This window comes from Bufo bufo, chromosome 3 (assembly GCF_905171765.1).
Source record: "Bufo bufo chromosome 3, aBufBuf1.1, whole genome shotgun sequence".
Classification (NCBI taxonomy): domain Eukaryota; kingdom Metazoa; phylum Chordata; class Amphibia; order Anura; family Bufonidae; genus Bufo; species Bufo bufo.
Window position 1 is genome coordinate 503,036,178 of NC_053391.1, and position 16,988 is coordinate 503,053,165.

Sequence of the window (16,988 nt, forward strand, 5' to 3'; positions counted from 1 at the left end):
TCAGGAGGATACCACAGAGTAGCAAGGTGACATAGTGTGAAGATGGCAGTAGCAGCAGCAGCATCAGGAGAATAACACAGAGTGGCAATGAGACATAGTGTGGAGATGGCAGTAGCAGCAGCAGCATCAGGAAAGCATATATGGTGACGCTGCATATGATGACGCAGGGCTTTGGTGCCAACATAAGCACCCTGGCCACGCTTCACCTTCTGCCCACATATTCTACATATGGCCCTATCAGCCTCCTCTGGTGGCTTAACAAAAAACTGTCACACTGCCGAGTAGGTGATTTTTGCCCCAAAAATCCACACTGACTGACTGTTAAACGCCGCTGCTTCCGTGAACCCCTGCATCACTACTTCCCGGGCAGGTAGGCTGCTAAGAAGCAGGTGGTCTATCCAGGGCACGTTTGGCGCCGGACCTCCCACTGCTGCCACCCTGATGACTCCCAGCCATGCCTTCAACACATATAACCGCAGACATGAAATGAGAATGTATTTTTCTTTTAGCAATAAAATAGGCCACTAAACGCTTTCAAGACATATAACCACTGACGTGAACTGAGAATATATTTTTCTTTTTGTAATGAAATAGGCCACTAAACGCTTTCAAGACATATAACCGCCGACGTGAACTGAGAATATATGTTTATTTTTGTACTGAAATAGGCCACTAAAGGCTTTCAACACAAATAACCGCCGAAGTAAACTGAAAATATATTTATCGTTTTGTACTGAAATACAAAATAACACATATAACTGCCAATGTGAACTGAGAATATATTTTTATTTTTGAACTAAAATAGGTCACTAAAAGCATTTAAATTAAAAAACCGCAGACGTTAACTGAGAATACATTTTTCTTTTTGTACTGAAATAGGCCACTACATGCTTTCAACACATATAACCGCCAACGTAAACTGAGAATATATTTTCTTTTTGTACTGAAATAGGCCACTAAACGCTTTCAACACATATAACCGCCGACGTGAACTAAGAATATATTTTCTTTTTGTACTATAATAGGCCACTAAAGGCTTTCAACACATATAACCGCCGAAGTGAGCTGAGAATATATTTTTCTTTTTGTAATGAAAAAGGCCAGTAAATGCTTTCAAGACATATAACCGTCAACGTGAACTGAGAATATGTTTTTCTTTCTTGTACTTAAATAGGCCACTAAATGCTTTTAACACATATAACCGCCGAAGTTAACTGAGAATAAATTTTTCTTTTTGAACTGAAATACAAAATAACACATTTAACCGCCAACGTGGACTGAGAATACATTTTTCTTTTTGAACTGAATTAGGCCACTAAACGCTTTCAACACATACAACCGCCAATGTAAACTGAGAATATATTTTTCTTTTTGTACTTTAAAAGGCCACTAAATGCTTTCAACACATATAACCGTCGACGTTAACTGAGAATACATGTTTCTTTGTGTACTGAAATAGGCCACTGAATGCTTTCAACACATATAACCGCCGACGTGAACTGAGAATATATATTTCTTTTGTATTGAAATAGGCCACTAAACGCTTTCAACACATATACCACCGAATTTAAGGCTACTTTCATACTAGCGTCGGGCTCCACTTGTGAGCTCCGTTTGAAGGGGCTCACAAGCGGCCCCGAACGCATCTGTACTGCCCTAATGCATTCTGAGTGGACGCGGATCCGCTCAGAATGCATCAGTCTGGCAGCGTTCAGCCTCCGCTCCGCTCAGCAAGCGGACACCTGAACGCTGCTTGCAGCGTTCGGGTGTCCGCCTGGCCGTGCGGAGGCAAACGGATCCGTCCAGACTTACAATGTAAGTCAATGGGGATGGATCCGTTTGAATTTGACACTATATGGCTCAATTTTCAAACGGATCCGTCCCCCATTGACTTTCAATGTAAAGTCTGGACGGATCCGTCTGAAGCTACTTTCACACAGAATTTTTTCTACAATATAATGCAGACGGATCCATTCTGAACGGATCCAAAGTCTGCATTATATGAGCAGATCCTTCTGGGCAGACCCCAGACGGATCCGCTCTGAACGCAAGTGTGAAAGTAGCCTAACTGAGAATATTTTTTTTTTTTTATGAAAAAGGCCAGTAAATGCCTTCAACAAATATAACTGACGACGTGAACTGAAAATATATATTTTTTTTTTAACTGAAATATGCCACTAAACGATTTCAACACATATAACCGCCGACGTGAACTGAGAATATATTTTTCTTTATAAACTGAAATAGGCTACTAAACGCTTTCAACACATATAACCGCCGAAGTGAACTGAGAATATATTTTTCTTTTTGTACTGAAATAGGCCACTAGATGCTTTCAACACATATAATCGCTGACGTGAACTGAGAATATATTTTTCTTTTTGAAGTAAAATAGGCCACTAAACGCTTTCAACACATATAACCGCCGAAGTGAACTGAGAATGCATATTTCTTTTTGTACTGTAAAAGGCCACTAAATGCTTTCAACACATATTACCGCCGACGTGAACTGAGAATATATTTTTCTTTTTGAAGTGAAATAGGTCAATAAACGCTTTCAACACATATAACCGTCGACGTGAACTGAGAATGCATGTTTCTTTTTGTACTGAAATAGGCCACTAAACGCTTTCAACACATATAACCGCCGACGTTAACTGAGAATAGATGTTTATTTTTTAAATGAAATAGGCCACTAAACGCTTTCAACACATATAACCGTCAATGTTAACTGAGAATAGATGTTTATTTTTGTACTGAAATTCTTTTTGTACTGAAATAGGCCACTAAACGCTTTCAACACATATAACCACCAATGTGAACTGAGAATATATGTTTCTTTTTGTATTGAAATAGGTCACTAAGCGCTTTCAACACATATAACCGCCACCGTTAACTGAGAATATATTTTTCTTTTTGTAATGAAATAGGCCACTAAACGCTTTCAAGACATATAACCGCCAACGTGAACTGAGAATACATTTTTCTTTTTGTACTTAAAAAGGCCACTAAACGCTTTCAACACATATAACCGTCGACGTTAACTGAAAATACATGTTTCTTTTTGTACTGAAATAGGCCACGAAACGCTTTGAACACATATAACCGCCGACGTTAAATGAGAATATATGTTTCTTTTTGTATTGAAATAGGTAACTAAACACTTTCAACACAAATATCCGCCGAAGTGTACTGAGAATATATTTTTCTTTTTGAACTGAAATAGGCCACTAAATGCTTTCAACACTTAGAACCGCCAAAGTGAACTGAGAATAGAATTTTCTTTTTGTACTGAAATAGGCCACAAGATGCTTTCAACACATATAACCGTCAACGTTAACTGAGAATATATTTTTCTTTTTTAAGTGAAATAGGCCACTAAACGCTTTCAACACATATAACCGCCGACATTAACTGAGAATATATTTTTCTTTTTGTAATGAAATAGGCCACTAAACGCTTTCAACACATATAACCGCCGACGTTAACTGAGAATATATTTTTCTTTTTGTAATGAAATAGGCCACTAAACGCTTTCAAGACATATAACCGCAGATATGAACTGAGAATATATGTTTCTTTTTTAATTGAAATAAGCCACTAAGCGCTTTCAACACATATAACCGCAGACGTTAACTGAGAATATATTTTTATTATTGTAATGAAATAGGCCACTAAACGCTTTTAAGACATATAACCGCCAACGTGAGCTGAGAATACATTTTTCTTTTTGTACTTAACCACCTCAGACCCCCTAGCTTAAACACCCTTAATGACCAGACCACTTTTTACAATTCTGCACTACACTACTTTCACGGTTTATTGCTCGGTCATGCAACTTACCACCCAAATGAATTTTACCTCCTTTTCTTCTCACTAATAGAGCTTTCATTTGGTGGTATTTCATTGCTGCTGACATTTTTACTTTTTTTGTTATTAATCGAAATTTACCGAAATTTCACTTTCAGTTGTAAAGATTTCAAATAAAACTGCATTTCTATATACATTTTTCTCTAAATTTATTGTTCTACATGTCTTTGATAAAAAAAAAAAAGTGTATATTTATTGGTTTGGGTAAAAGTTATAGCGTTTACAAACTATGGTACAAAAATGTGAATTTCCGCTTTTTGAAGCAGCTCTGACTTCCTGAGCACCTGTCATGTTTCCTGAGGTTTTACAATGCCCAGACAGTAAAAACACCCCACAAATGAGCCCATTTCGGAAAGTATACACACTAAGGTATTCGCTGATGGGCATAGTGAGTTCATAGAACTTTTTATTTTTTGTCACAAGTTAGCGGAAAATTATGATTTATTTTATTTTATTTTTTTCCTTACAAAGTCTCATATTCCACTAACTTGTGACAAAAAATAAAAACTTCCATGAACTCACTATGCCCATCACGAAATACCTTGGGATGTCTTCTTTCCAAAATGGGGTCACTTGTGGGGTAGTTATACTGCCCTGGCATTTTAGGGGCCCTAATGCGTGAGAAGTAGTTTGAAATCAAAATGTGTAAAAAATGCCCTGTGAAATCCTAAAGGTGCTGTTTGGAATGTGGGCCCCTTTGCTCACCTAGGCTGCAAAAAAGTGTCACACACGTGGTATCGCCGTACTCAGGAGAAGTTGGGCAATGTGTTTTGGGGTCTCTTTTTACACATGCCCATGCTGGGTGAGATAAATATCTCTGTCAAATGACAACATTGTATAAAAAAAATTGGAAAAGTTGTCTTTTAGAGAGATATTACTCTCACCCAGCATGGGTATATGTAACGCATTAGAGCCCCTAAAATGCCAGGGCAGTATAACTACCCTACAAGTGACCCCATTTTGGAAAGAAGACACCCCAAGGTATTTCGTGATGGGCATACTGAGTTCATGGAAGTTTTTATTTTTTGTCACAAGTTAGTGGAATATGAGACTTTGTAAGGAAAAAAAAAATAATCATCATTTTCCGATAACTTGTGACAAAAAATAAAAAATTCTAGGAACTCGCCATGCCCCTCACGGAATACCTTGGGGTGTCTTCTTTCCAAAATGGGGTCACTTGTGGGGTATTTATACTGCTATACATCTTTACATTGCCCAACTTCTCCTGAGTACGGCGATACCACATGTGTGACACTTTTTTGCAGCCTAGATGCGCAAAGCGGCCCAAATTCCTTTTAGGAGGGCATTTTTAGGTCCCCTAAAATGCCAGGGCAGTATAAATACCCCACATATGACCCCATTTTGGAAAGAAGACACCCCAAGGTATTCAATGAGGGGCATGGCGAGTTCATAGAAGATTTTTGTTTTTGGCACAAGTTAGCGGAAATTGATTTTATTTATTTTATTCTCACAAAGTCTCCCTTTCCGCTAACTTGGGACAAAAAGTTCAATCTTTCATGGACTCAATATGCCCCTCAGCGAATATCTTGGGGTGTCTTCTTTCCGAGAAGGGGTCACATGTGGGGTATTTATACTGCCCTGGAATTTTAGGGCCCTAAAGCGTGAGAAGAAGTCTGGAATATAAATGTCTAAAAAATGTTACGCATTTGGATTCCGTGAGGGGTATGGTGAGTTCATGTGAGATTTTATTTTTTGTCACAAGTTAGTGGAATATGAGACTTTGTAAGAAAAAACAAAAAAACAAAAAACAAAAAAAATCAATTTCTGCTAACTTGTGCCAAAAAAAGTCTGAATGGAGCCTTACAGGAGGGTGATCAATGACAGGGGGATGATCACCCCATATAAACTCCCTGATCACCCCCCTGTCATTGATCACCCCCCTGTAAGGCTCCATTCAGACGTCCGTATGTGTTTTTCAGATCCGCGGTGTCCGTGTTTTGCGGCTCCACGGATCCGCAAAACACATACGGATGTCTGAATGGAGCCTTACAGAGGGGTGATCAATGACAGGGGGGTGATCACCCCATATAGACTCCCTGATCACCCCCCTGTCATTGATCACCCCCCTGTAAGGCTCCATTCAGAGGTCCGTATGTGTTTTGCGGATCCACGGATCCATGGATCGGATCCGCAAAACACATACGGACGTCTGAATGGAGCCTTACAGGGGGGTGATCAATCACAGAGGGGTGATCAGGGAGTCTATATGGGGTGATCACCCCCCTGTCATTGATCACCCCCCTGTAAGGCTCTATTCAGACGTCCATATGTGTTTTGCGGATCCGATCCATGGATCCGTGGATCCGTAAAACACATACGGACGTCTGAATGGAGCCTTACAGGGGGGTGATCAATGACAGGGGGGTGATCAATGACAGGGGGGGTGATCAGGGAGTCTATATGGGGTGATCACTCCCCTATCATTGATCACCCCCCTGTAAGGCTCCATTCAGACGTCCGTATGTGTTTTGCGGATCCGATCCATTGATCCGTGGATCTGTAAAATGGAGCCTTACAGGGGGGTGATCAATGACAGGGGGGTTATCAATGACAGAGGGGTTATCAGGGAGTCTATATGGGGTGATCAGGGGTTAATAAGGGGTTAATAAGTGACAGGGGGGGTGTAGTGTAGTGTGGTGCTTGGTGCTACTTATCACAGAGCTGCCTGTGTCCTCTGGTGGTCGATCCAAGCAAAAGGGACCACCAGAGGACCAGGTAGCAGGTATATTAGACGCTGTTATCAAAACAGCGTCTAATATACATGTTAGGGGTTAAAAAAATCGCATCTACAGCCTGCCTGAGAACGATCGCCGCTGGCAGGCTGTAGATCCACTCGCTTACCTGCAGTTCCTGTGAACGCGTGCGCCTGTGTGCGCGCGTTCACAGGAAATCTCGCGTCTCACGAGATGACGCGTATATGCGTCTAGGAGGAATGAATCAGCCGCCTCTGGAACGCGATCCTGCGTTAGGCGGTCTGGAGGCGGTTAAAAGGGCCACTAAATGCTTTCAAGACATATAACCGTCGACGTTAACTGAAAATACATCAAACTCCTGTATGTAGAGGGTGTATCTCACAGGGCCTGAACCAGTGTAGACCTGAATTCAATATTGGTGCACCAAATGGCGGTATTTAAAATCTCTGAATGTAACCCAAATGTACACTGCAAAGAAAAATAAAGGGAACACTTAAACAACACAATGTAACTCCAAGTCAATCACACTTCTGTGAAATCAAACTGTCCACTTAGGAAGCAACACTGAGTGACAATCAATTTCACATGCTGTTGTGCAAATGGGATAGACAACAGGTGGAAATTATAGGCAATTAGCAAGACCCCCCCAATAAAGGAGTGGATCTGCAGGTGGTGATCACAGACCACTTTTTAGTTCCTATGCTTCCTGGCTGATGTTTTGGTCACTTTTGAATGCTGGCGGTGCTTTCACTCTAGTGGTAGCATGAGGATGGCACATCAATGCGAGCTGTGGCAAGAAGGTTTGCTGTGTCTGTCAGCGTAGTGTCCAGAGCATGGAGGCGCTACCAGGAGACAGACCAGTACATCAGGAGACGTGGAGGAGACTGTAGGAGGGCAACAACCCAGCAGCAGGACCGCTACCGCCTCCTTTGTGCAAGGAGGAACAGGAGGAGCACTGCCAGAGCCCTGCAAAATGACCTCCAGCAGGCCACAAATGTGCATGTGTTTGCTCAAACGGTCAGAAACAGACTCCATGAGGGTGATATGAGGGCCCGACGTCCACAAGTGGGGGTTGTGCTTACAGCCCAACACCGTGCAGGACGTTTGGCATTTGCCAGAGAACACCAAGATTGGCAAATTCGCCACTGGCGCCCTGTGCTCTTCACAGATGAAAGCAGGTTCACACTGAGCACATGTGACAGACGTGACAGAGTCTGGAGACGCCGTGGAGAACGTTCTGCTGCCTGCAACATCCTCCAGCATGACCGGTTTGGCATTGGGTCAGTAATGGTGTGGGGTGGCATTTCTTTGGAGGGCCGCACAGCCCTCCATGTGCTCGCCAGAGGTAGCCTGACTGCCATTAGGTACCGAGATGAGATCCTCAGACCCCTTGTGAGACCATATGCTGGTGCAGTTGGCCCTGGGTTCCTCCTAATGCAAGACAATGCTAGACCTCATGTGGCTGAAGTGTGTCAGCATTTCCTGCAAGACGAAGGCATTGATGCTATGGACTGGCCCGCCCGTTCCCCAGACCTGAATCCAATTGAGCACATCTGGGACATCATGTCTCGCTCTATCCACCAACGTCACGTTGCACCACAGACTGTTCAGGAGTTGGCAGATGCTTTAGTCCAGGTCTGGGAGGAGATCCCTCAGGAGACCATCCGCCACCTCATCAGGAGCATGCACAGACGTTGTAGGGAGGTCATACAGGCACGTGGAGGCCACACACACTACTGAGCCTCATTTTGACTTGTTTTAAGGACATTACATCAAAGTTGGATCAGCCTGTAGTGTGTTTTTCCACTTTAATTTTGAGTGTGACTCCAAATCCAGACCTCCATGGGCTGAAAAATTTGATTTCCATTTTTTTATTTTTGTGTGACTTTGTTGTCAGCACATTCAACTATGTAAAGAACAAAGTATTTCATAAGAATATATAATTAATTCGGATCTAGGATGTGTTATTTTTGTGTTCCCTTTATTTTTTTGAGCAGTGTATTAAGGTTGTATCTCACAATGACATCTGCATCAAAGGCTGCTAACTAAATTTTTTGTGCCCAAACGAGTGTTTGTTTAACAACTGAATTTGACAGCAGTATATAAGCCTGTAATTTCACAAGTGCTGATGCTGCAAGGCCTGAAAATAGTGTTTTTTGTCAAAAAAGTGTTTTTCAAACCCCAGAAAATGATGGGTGTATTTTTAGCTTAAATTGCACACTGACTAATACAGATGTTGTAGATTGCCAAAAAAGTATTTTTTTGGTAACAGAATATGAAAGCTGTATATATTAAACTTGAATTTAACACTTGCAGATCTGGAAAATACAGTTTTTCGAGAAAAAAAAGTGTGTTTTTCAAACCACAGAAAATGATGGGTGTATTTCTACCTAAAATTGCACACTGACTAATACAGATGTTGTAGTTTGCCAAAAAAAGTCTTTTTTTGCTAACAGAATATGAAAGCTGTATATATTAAACCTGAAGTTAACACTTGCAGATCTGGAAAATACAGTTTTTTGAAAAAAATAGTGTGTTTTTAAAACCACAGAAAATGATGGGTGTATTTCTACCTTAAATTGCACACTGACTAATCCATATGTTGTAGATTGCCAAAAAAGTCTTTTTTTGGTAACAGAATATGAAAGCTGTATATATTAAACTTGAATTTAACACTTGCAGATCTGGAAAATACAGTTTTTTTTTAAAAAAAATTGTGTGTTTTTAAAACCACAGAAAATGATGGGTGTATTTCTACCTTAAATTGCACACTGACTAATCCATATGTTGTAGATTGCCAAAAAAGTCTTTTTTTGGTAACAGAAAATGAAAGCTGTATATATTAAACTTGAATTTAACACTTGCAGATCTGGAAAATACAGTTTTTTTTAAAACAAATTGTGTGTTTTTAAAACCAAAGAAAATGATGGGTGTATTTCTACCTTAAATTGCACACCGACTAATCCAGATGTTGTAGTTTGCCCAAAAAAAAAATGGTGATTTGCAATGTCCCAAAAGCTCAGATGCAGTGCTGGTGCACTGAGCTTGCATAAAATGGAGGCCGCCGCCACCCACCTAACTAACAGAATTGTAAAAGTTATTATTATTTTTTGGTCAATGGCCTCAGGGCAGGGTAAAACGATTGTGTCCTGCACCGACACAACTATTTCTAAGTAGATCGCTGAGTTAGATTCTCTCCTATTCTCTCCCTGAAATCACAAGTCCAGCAGCATCCTCTCCCTACACTTGTAACAGCAGAGTGACGTGCAGCGCTACGTGACTCAAGCTTATATAGAGCCTGGGTCACATGCTGCTCTGGCCAATCACAGCCATGCCATTAGTAGGCATGGCTGTGATGGCCTCTTGGGGCAAGTAGTATGACGCTTGTTGGTTGGCTGCTGTGCAGCCTTTCAAAAAGCGCCAAGAAAGCGCCGAACACCGAACCCGAACTTTTACGGAAATGTTTGGGTTCGGGGTCCAAAAATCCTAAAGTTCAGTACGAACCCGAACTTTACAGTTCGGGTTCGCTCAACCCTATTTATGACCTTTTAGTAAATTAGAGATAAGGGTTATTAGATGACTGCCACAAAGTGAAAGTGAACGCACCATTCACACAGCTAGACAGTTAACCCTTTGTGACAGAACGTCTCAATATTTTTAATAAAGACCAATTGAAAAAAAAATTTTAGACCAAAATGAGTAAAATGCAATTATATAAATAAGGTTGTCTCTGAAGGTGTACATTACCTTTAAATGAGTTTTTCTCTTTGGGAAATGCCTACCTATGTTTGAAAATAGGTTTTATAACCCAGATAACACCCTTTACTTATTACCCTTTAATGAAATTATTAAGCATCATGCTCGATCCAGCCGAAAATCTAAATTGGAAAAACTCTTACTAATCGAGGGTAGAATGAAGAGTAGAAACACGGCGGCACTACCAGACAAGCAAACTATCTATATCACAGCGGACGGTATGGGATCCGACCAAACAGCCTCTTAAGTTAAAGGCAAAATCTTTCGGTGGTGCACAGCATACAAAAGCACAAGTCCATAAGATGCGAATGATGAAGAAATGAAGATGCAGAACTCACCAGATTGCGAAAATAATGTGCAGGCTTTATTCCTTACTGCAAAACAAACAGACAGGCAGGGGAGAGGTTCGGCGGTGACGGACGTTTCGCGCTGGACTAGCGCTTCGTCAGACTGCTATGACGTCTCTGCGCAGCAAACGTGCTATAAATAGGCGTCACCTCAAACCATCCCCATAGTGACGACAGGATGCTCCAAATGCAAACAGAGACAAGGTAAGAACAACAACAAGGAGAAGGATACGTATACAATAGAGCATAACGATACATTGCAGGCATTACTTAAGCCATTACTAGTATCAAAACGTAACCAATGGAACAGATGACCGCACGGGTTAGACAGGGGTAGAGGGACGGAATCAGCCAACAAAATAGGCTAAAGGAAAACCGCCATATCATTCTTATCTTTTAAGCCATGAGGGCCAGTGGCTGCAGTTTTAATAATCCACCGTGCCTCTCGCTCTATTGCTCTATTGTATATGTATCCTTCTCCTTGTTGTTGGTCTTACCTTGTCTTTGTTTGTATTTGGAGCGTCCTTCCGTCACTATGGGGATGGTTTGAGGTGACGCCTATTTATAGCACGTTTGCTGCGCAGAGACGTCATAGCGGTCTGACGAAGCGCTAGTCCAGCGCAAAACGGACATCACCGCCTAACCTCTCCCCTGCCTGTCTGTTTGTTTTGAAGTAAGGAATAAAGCCTGCACATTATTTTCGCAATCTGGTGAGTGCCGCAACTTCATTTCTTCATCATTCGCATCTCATGGATAAAACTCTTACCACAAAACCCCCATAATTGCACCCGACCATGGGATGATCTTCCATCCACCAGATAAGGACAAAAAGTTTAAAAGGGACCACTTCCAACAACTCTTCAGTATTATTTGGAAACTTCTATAACATAAGAAAGCAAGGTATTTTGGTGGTGTTGGTTTTGTGAGAAAGCAATAGCCAGTAAGACTAAGGGCTGAAACGGCACCCACCCCCATGCCCAATTCTCAACCTAACACCTTCCCTCCAGCCTTACCAATTAAAGACATACTTGGAAAACATTACATATAGTGATACAAAGCATACAGTGCCACATACCTCTTACATCCAGTGATGTCTCCTCTAATATAGATGTTCTCTTTCCTCATCTTCTCCATTTGGGCCAGACCACCATGATCATTTCTTTCAGCCATGTCTTGTCTAAGAGTTTGCCACACAGACATCATAGTTTTCTACTTTTCCATCATCCTCTTACCTTCTGAACACCCCACCATGCCACCCCCAATACTGTGCCAACTATGCTCTCCAATACTATACTACAGAAAAAGATAATACCCATGAAAATGGTACCACACATATAGTGCCTCCTTCAATAATAAGTGCCCTAAAAAATAACTGCCCAACAAATAGTGTCCCTGACACTAATAGTTCCGTAAACATAGGGTACTCAAAAAATACAGTGGGATGCGAAAGTTTGGGCAACCTTGTTAATCGTCATGATTTTCCTGTATAAATCGTTGGTTGTTACGATAAAAAAATGTCAGTTAAATATATCATATAGGAGACACACACAGTGATATTTGAGAAGTGAAATGAAGTTTATTGGATTTAAAGAAAATGTGCTATAATTGTTTAAACAAAATTAGGCAGGTGCATACATTTGCGCACTGTTGTCATTTTATTGATTCCAAAACCTTTAGAACTAAAGCTTGGTAAGCTCAGTGACCCCTGACCTACATACACAGGTGAATCCAATTATGAGAAAGAGTATTTAAGGGGTCAATTGTAAGTTTCCCTCCTCTTTTAATTTTCTCTGAAGAGTAGCAACATGAGGGTCTCAAAACAACTCTCAAATGACCTGAAGACAAAGATTGTTCACCATCATGGTTTAGGGGAAGGATACAGAAAGCTGTCTCAGAGATTTCAGCTGTCTGTTTCCACAGTTAGGAACATATTGAGGAAATGGAAGACGACAGGCTCAGTTCAAGTTGAGGCTCGAAGTGGCAGACGAAGAAAAATCTCGGATAGACAGAAGCGACGAATGCTGAGAACAGTCAGAGTGAACCCACAGACCAGCACCAAAGACCTACAACATCATCTTGCTGCAGATGGAGTCACTGTGCATCGTTCAACCATTCGGCGCACTTTACACAAGGAGATGCTGTATGCGAGAGTGATTCAGAGGAAGCCTTTTCTCCGCCCACAGCACAAAAAGTGCCGCTTGAGGTGGGCTAAAGCACATTTGGACAAGCCAGCTTCATTTTGGAATAAGGTGCTGTGGACTGATGAAACTAAAATTTAGTTATTTGGCCATAACAAGGGGCGTTATGCATGGAGGAAAAAGAACACAGCATTCCAAGAAAGACATCTGCTACCTACAGTAAAATATGGCGGTGGTTCCATCATGCTGTGGGGCTGTGTGGCCAGTGCAGGGACTGGGAATCTTGTCAAAGTTGAGGGACACATGGATTCCACTCAGTATCAGCAGATTCTGGAGACCAATGTCCAGGAATCAGTGACAAAGCTGAAGCTGCGCCGGGGCTGGATCTTTCAACAAGACAACGACCCTAAACACTGCTCAAAATCCACTAAGGCATTTATGCAGAGGAACAAGTACAACGTTCTGGAATGGCCATCTCAGTCCCCAGACCTGAATATAATTGAAAATCTGTGGTGTGACTTAAAGAGAGCTGTCCATGCTCGGAAGCCATCAAACCTGAATGAACTAAAGATGTTTTGTAAAGAGGAATGGTCCAAAATAACTTCAACCAGAATCCAGACTCTCATTGGAACCTACAGGAAGCGTTTAGAGGCTGTAATTTCTGCAAAAGGAGGATCTACTAAATATTGATTTTATTTATTTTTTGTGGTGCCCAAATTGATGCACCTGCCTAATTTTGTTTAAACAATTATAGCACACTTTCTGTAAATCCAATAAACTTCATTTCACTTCTCAAATATCACTGTGTGTGTCTCCTATATGATATATTTAACTGACATTTTTTATCGTAACAACCAGCGATTTATACAGGAAAATCATGACGATTAACACAGTTGCCCAAACTTTCGCATCCCACTGTAATTGTACTAAGCTGATACTATGCCTGGGTGCCCCCCCTGGCACACACCCCATAATAGTGCTGCCAAAAGTCCCACCAATAGAAATAATTCCCTGCTAGAGTGCCTTTAGTGTTAACAGTGCCCCCAATAGCAGTAATGTCCCCCATTATGTCCCAGAAGTAAACTAGAAAAAAATACCAGCCTATAATATGTGCCAGTACAAAAAATGCCTCCTTACAATGTGTGCCAGTACAAAATAATGTTCCCCTTAAAAATGTGTGCCAGTAGAAACACATTCCCTTTATGTGTGTCAGTGCAACAAAAATACCCCTTTAAAATACCCCTTACAATGAGTTACAGTACAAAACATATCCCCTTATAATGTGTGCCAGTACAAAATAATTACCCCCTACAATGTGTGCCAGCAGAAAAAATGCTGCCTTATAATGTGCCAGTGCAAAAAATGTTTCCCTTATGTGTGCTAGTACAAAAGGTACCCACTTATAACATGTGCCACTATAAAAATACCTCCTTATGTGCCAGTACAAAAAATACGCCCTTTAGTGCCCCCTGTAGAACAAATGTCCAAATAGTGTTCCCCCTACTTATTATGTGTGCCATTACAAAAATGCCCCTTTTAACTCTCCCCACCCCAATGTCCTGATTGTGCTCCACCAGTAATAAATAATGAACCTCCACCCCCCACATAGTGTGCCAAGAGCATACTGCAAATGCTCTCAAGGAGCAGGTGGCACAGCCTCCCTTGGACTCAGACCTCCAGAGGGCGGTCTGGGACCAAGGACGATTGTGCCGGGAAACGGCCCAGCAGGGCTCACCGGAGGCGTGGCCTAGGGACCGACAAGTCGTGGTACCCTATCCGTTCGGGGCAGAGTTTTTGTAGGTTGTGCATGAGATTCCGATGGCCAGAAACCCAGGGGCCACTAAGTCAGAGGCTTGGACGGGAGACGTAGCCACCCATGGGGTGTCGGTCATCGAGTGTGGCGTGCGCTTCTAGGAAAAGGCGCAGGCCCTGCCACGGTTGGTGCACAGCAGCATGGGGCAGGCCCAGACCAACCAGAAGCGGGTGGTACTACAAGAAGGCTTCTGAGACGACCCACCAGGTGGGTCAGCAAGAGTGGATACTTGTTCCCGTACCTCAGGACAAGCTTCAGGTAGCCTGGAGAGGCCAGTACCTTGAGCACCAGCGGCTCAATGCCAGGATGTAACTGGTCACCCTGGACCACTTTTAACTCTCCCCACCCCAATGTCCTGATTGTGCTCCACCAGTAATAAATAATGAACCTCCACCCCCCACATAGTGTGCCAAGAGCATACTGCAAATGCTCTCAAGGAGCAGGTGGCACAGCCTCCCTTGGACTCAGACCTCCAGAGGGCGGTCTGGGACCAAGGACGATTGTGCCGGGAAACGGCCCAGCAGGGCTCACCGGAGGCGTGGCCTAGGGACCGACAAGTCGTGGTACCCTATCCGTTCGGGGCAGAGTTTTTGTAGGTTGTGCATGAGATTCCGATGGCCAGAAACCCAGGGGCCACTAAGTCAGAGGCTTGGACGGGAGACGTAGCCACCCATGGGGTGTCGGTCATCGAGTGTGGCGTGCGCTTCTAGGAAAAGGCGCAGGCCCTGCCACGGTTGGTGCACAGCAGCATGGGGCAGGCCCAGACCAACCAGAAGCGGGTGGTACTACAAGAAGGCTTCTGAGACGACCCACCAGGTGGGTCAGCAAGAGTGGATACTTGTTCCCGTACCTCAGGACAAGCTTCAGGTAGCCTGGAGAGGCCAGTACCTTGAGCACCAGCGGCTCAATGCCAGGATGTAACTGGTCACCCTGGACCACCCCTGTGGTAGGCAGAAGGCCTTCCCCGTAAACCTGATGCAGGCGCATCATGAGCGGGAGGCAGGTTCACCAAAAAGCCCGGTAGAACAGAGTCCACGAGATGCCATTGGGCATGAAGTATGCCCATGCCACGTCTAAGCGGATGGTCAAGCTGCTTAAGGGACTCGAAGGGTATGTGGCCACGTACCTAGAGGTCATTGTCGTCTTCGATCCTACATGGGAGGATCCCCAAGAGCATCTGGCGCAGATGCTCGGGTAGATCTTCCAGGCAGGCTTGACCCTTACGCCAGGAAAGTGCCAGCTGGGCATAAGCGAGGAGCCCCGGTCAGGCGGGGAAGCTTTGGAACCGAAGCCCGGGAAAGTAGATGCCAGCACATCCTGGCTCACCCTCCGGGAGAAGAACCAAGTGATGTCCTTCCTGGGCACTATAGGTGGTTTGCGCCCCACTATAGTAGCCTTACGAGGCCCCTGATAAACTGCACCAGGAAGAAGCTGCCCTCTGCAGTCGATTGGACAAAATACTGCGAGTTGGCCTTCTAGGGGCTGAAAGATGCCCTTTCCAGCTTCCCAGTACCCCAGGCAGCTGACTTCATGTGGCCGTTTATAGTACCGACTGACGCCAGTAATTGTGGCCTCGGTGTCATGCTCAGTCAGGGTGACTCCATTGGCCAGGAATGAATGGGAGGTGGGTACTGTAACGGCTACCCAGATAGTGAGAGGGTATCAGCCGTTGGGGACGTCCTTTTCCTGGCAAGCTGCTGGGTACGAGGGCAGCTGGTATAACCCCATCCACGCGGTCCAGAGGTAGAGTCGGGTTCAGCGGTAAAAAGAGCAGCGTAACGATCCCATATTTTCCCTCTCAAGAACGAGACAAGGCTGCGTTTTGAAGGGTTAGAAAAACATGAACTCTTTATTGAGGGCTACCCGCCCGTATTTATGCAGGTCCCCACAATGCATCATGGTTTCCTCCTCTCTGCTCTGGAGACACCCGAAGAACAATTCACTTATCTCCCAGGACAAAGGGAAACCACGAATACACATGTGGGAACAATAGGAGAGGAATCCCCACCCAAATACACAAAATCCTCTCTTCTGTCTGTGATATAATTATGGATTAACATAACTATCACAGACAGTAAAAATACAGTTTTTAAACATACATTGTAACTTTAAAACCATACATTCCATCTCCATAAAAATTACATATCTAAACTCAGCATACATCAAACATAAACACTCCCAAAAATCACACAAATCCCTCCAGCGGATCCAAAGTTAAGTGAAGTCCTTTATGACCGACCGCAAGCACAATTTCCTGCCTAAAACAGTTCCATAGAATCTTTAGTATACACCGCTGACCGCGTTCGGTCCTATTAACAGTCCAGACATGCGGCATAGTTCTGTTACACTG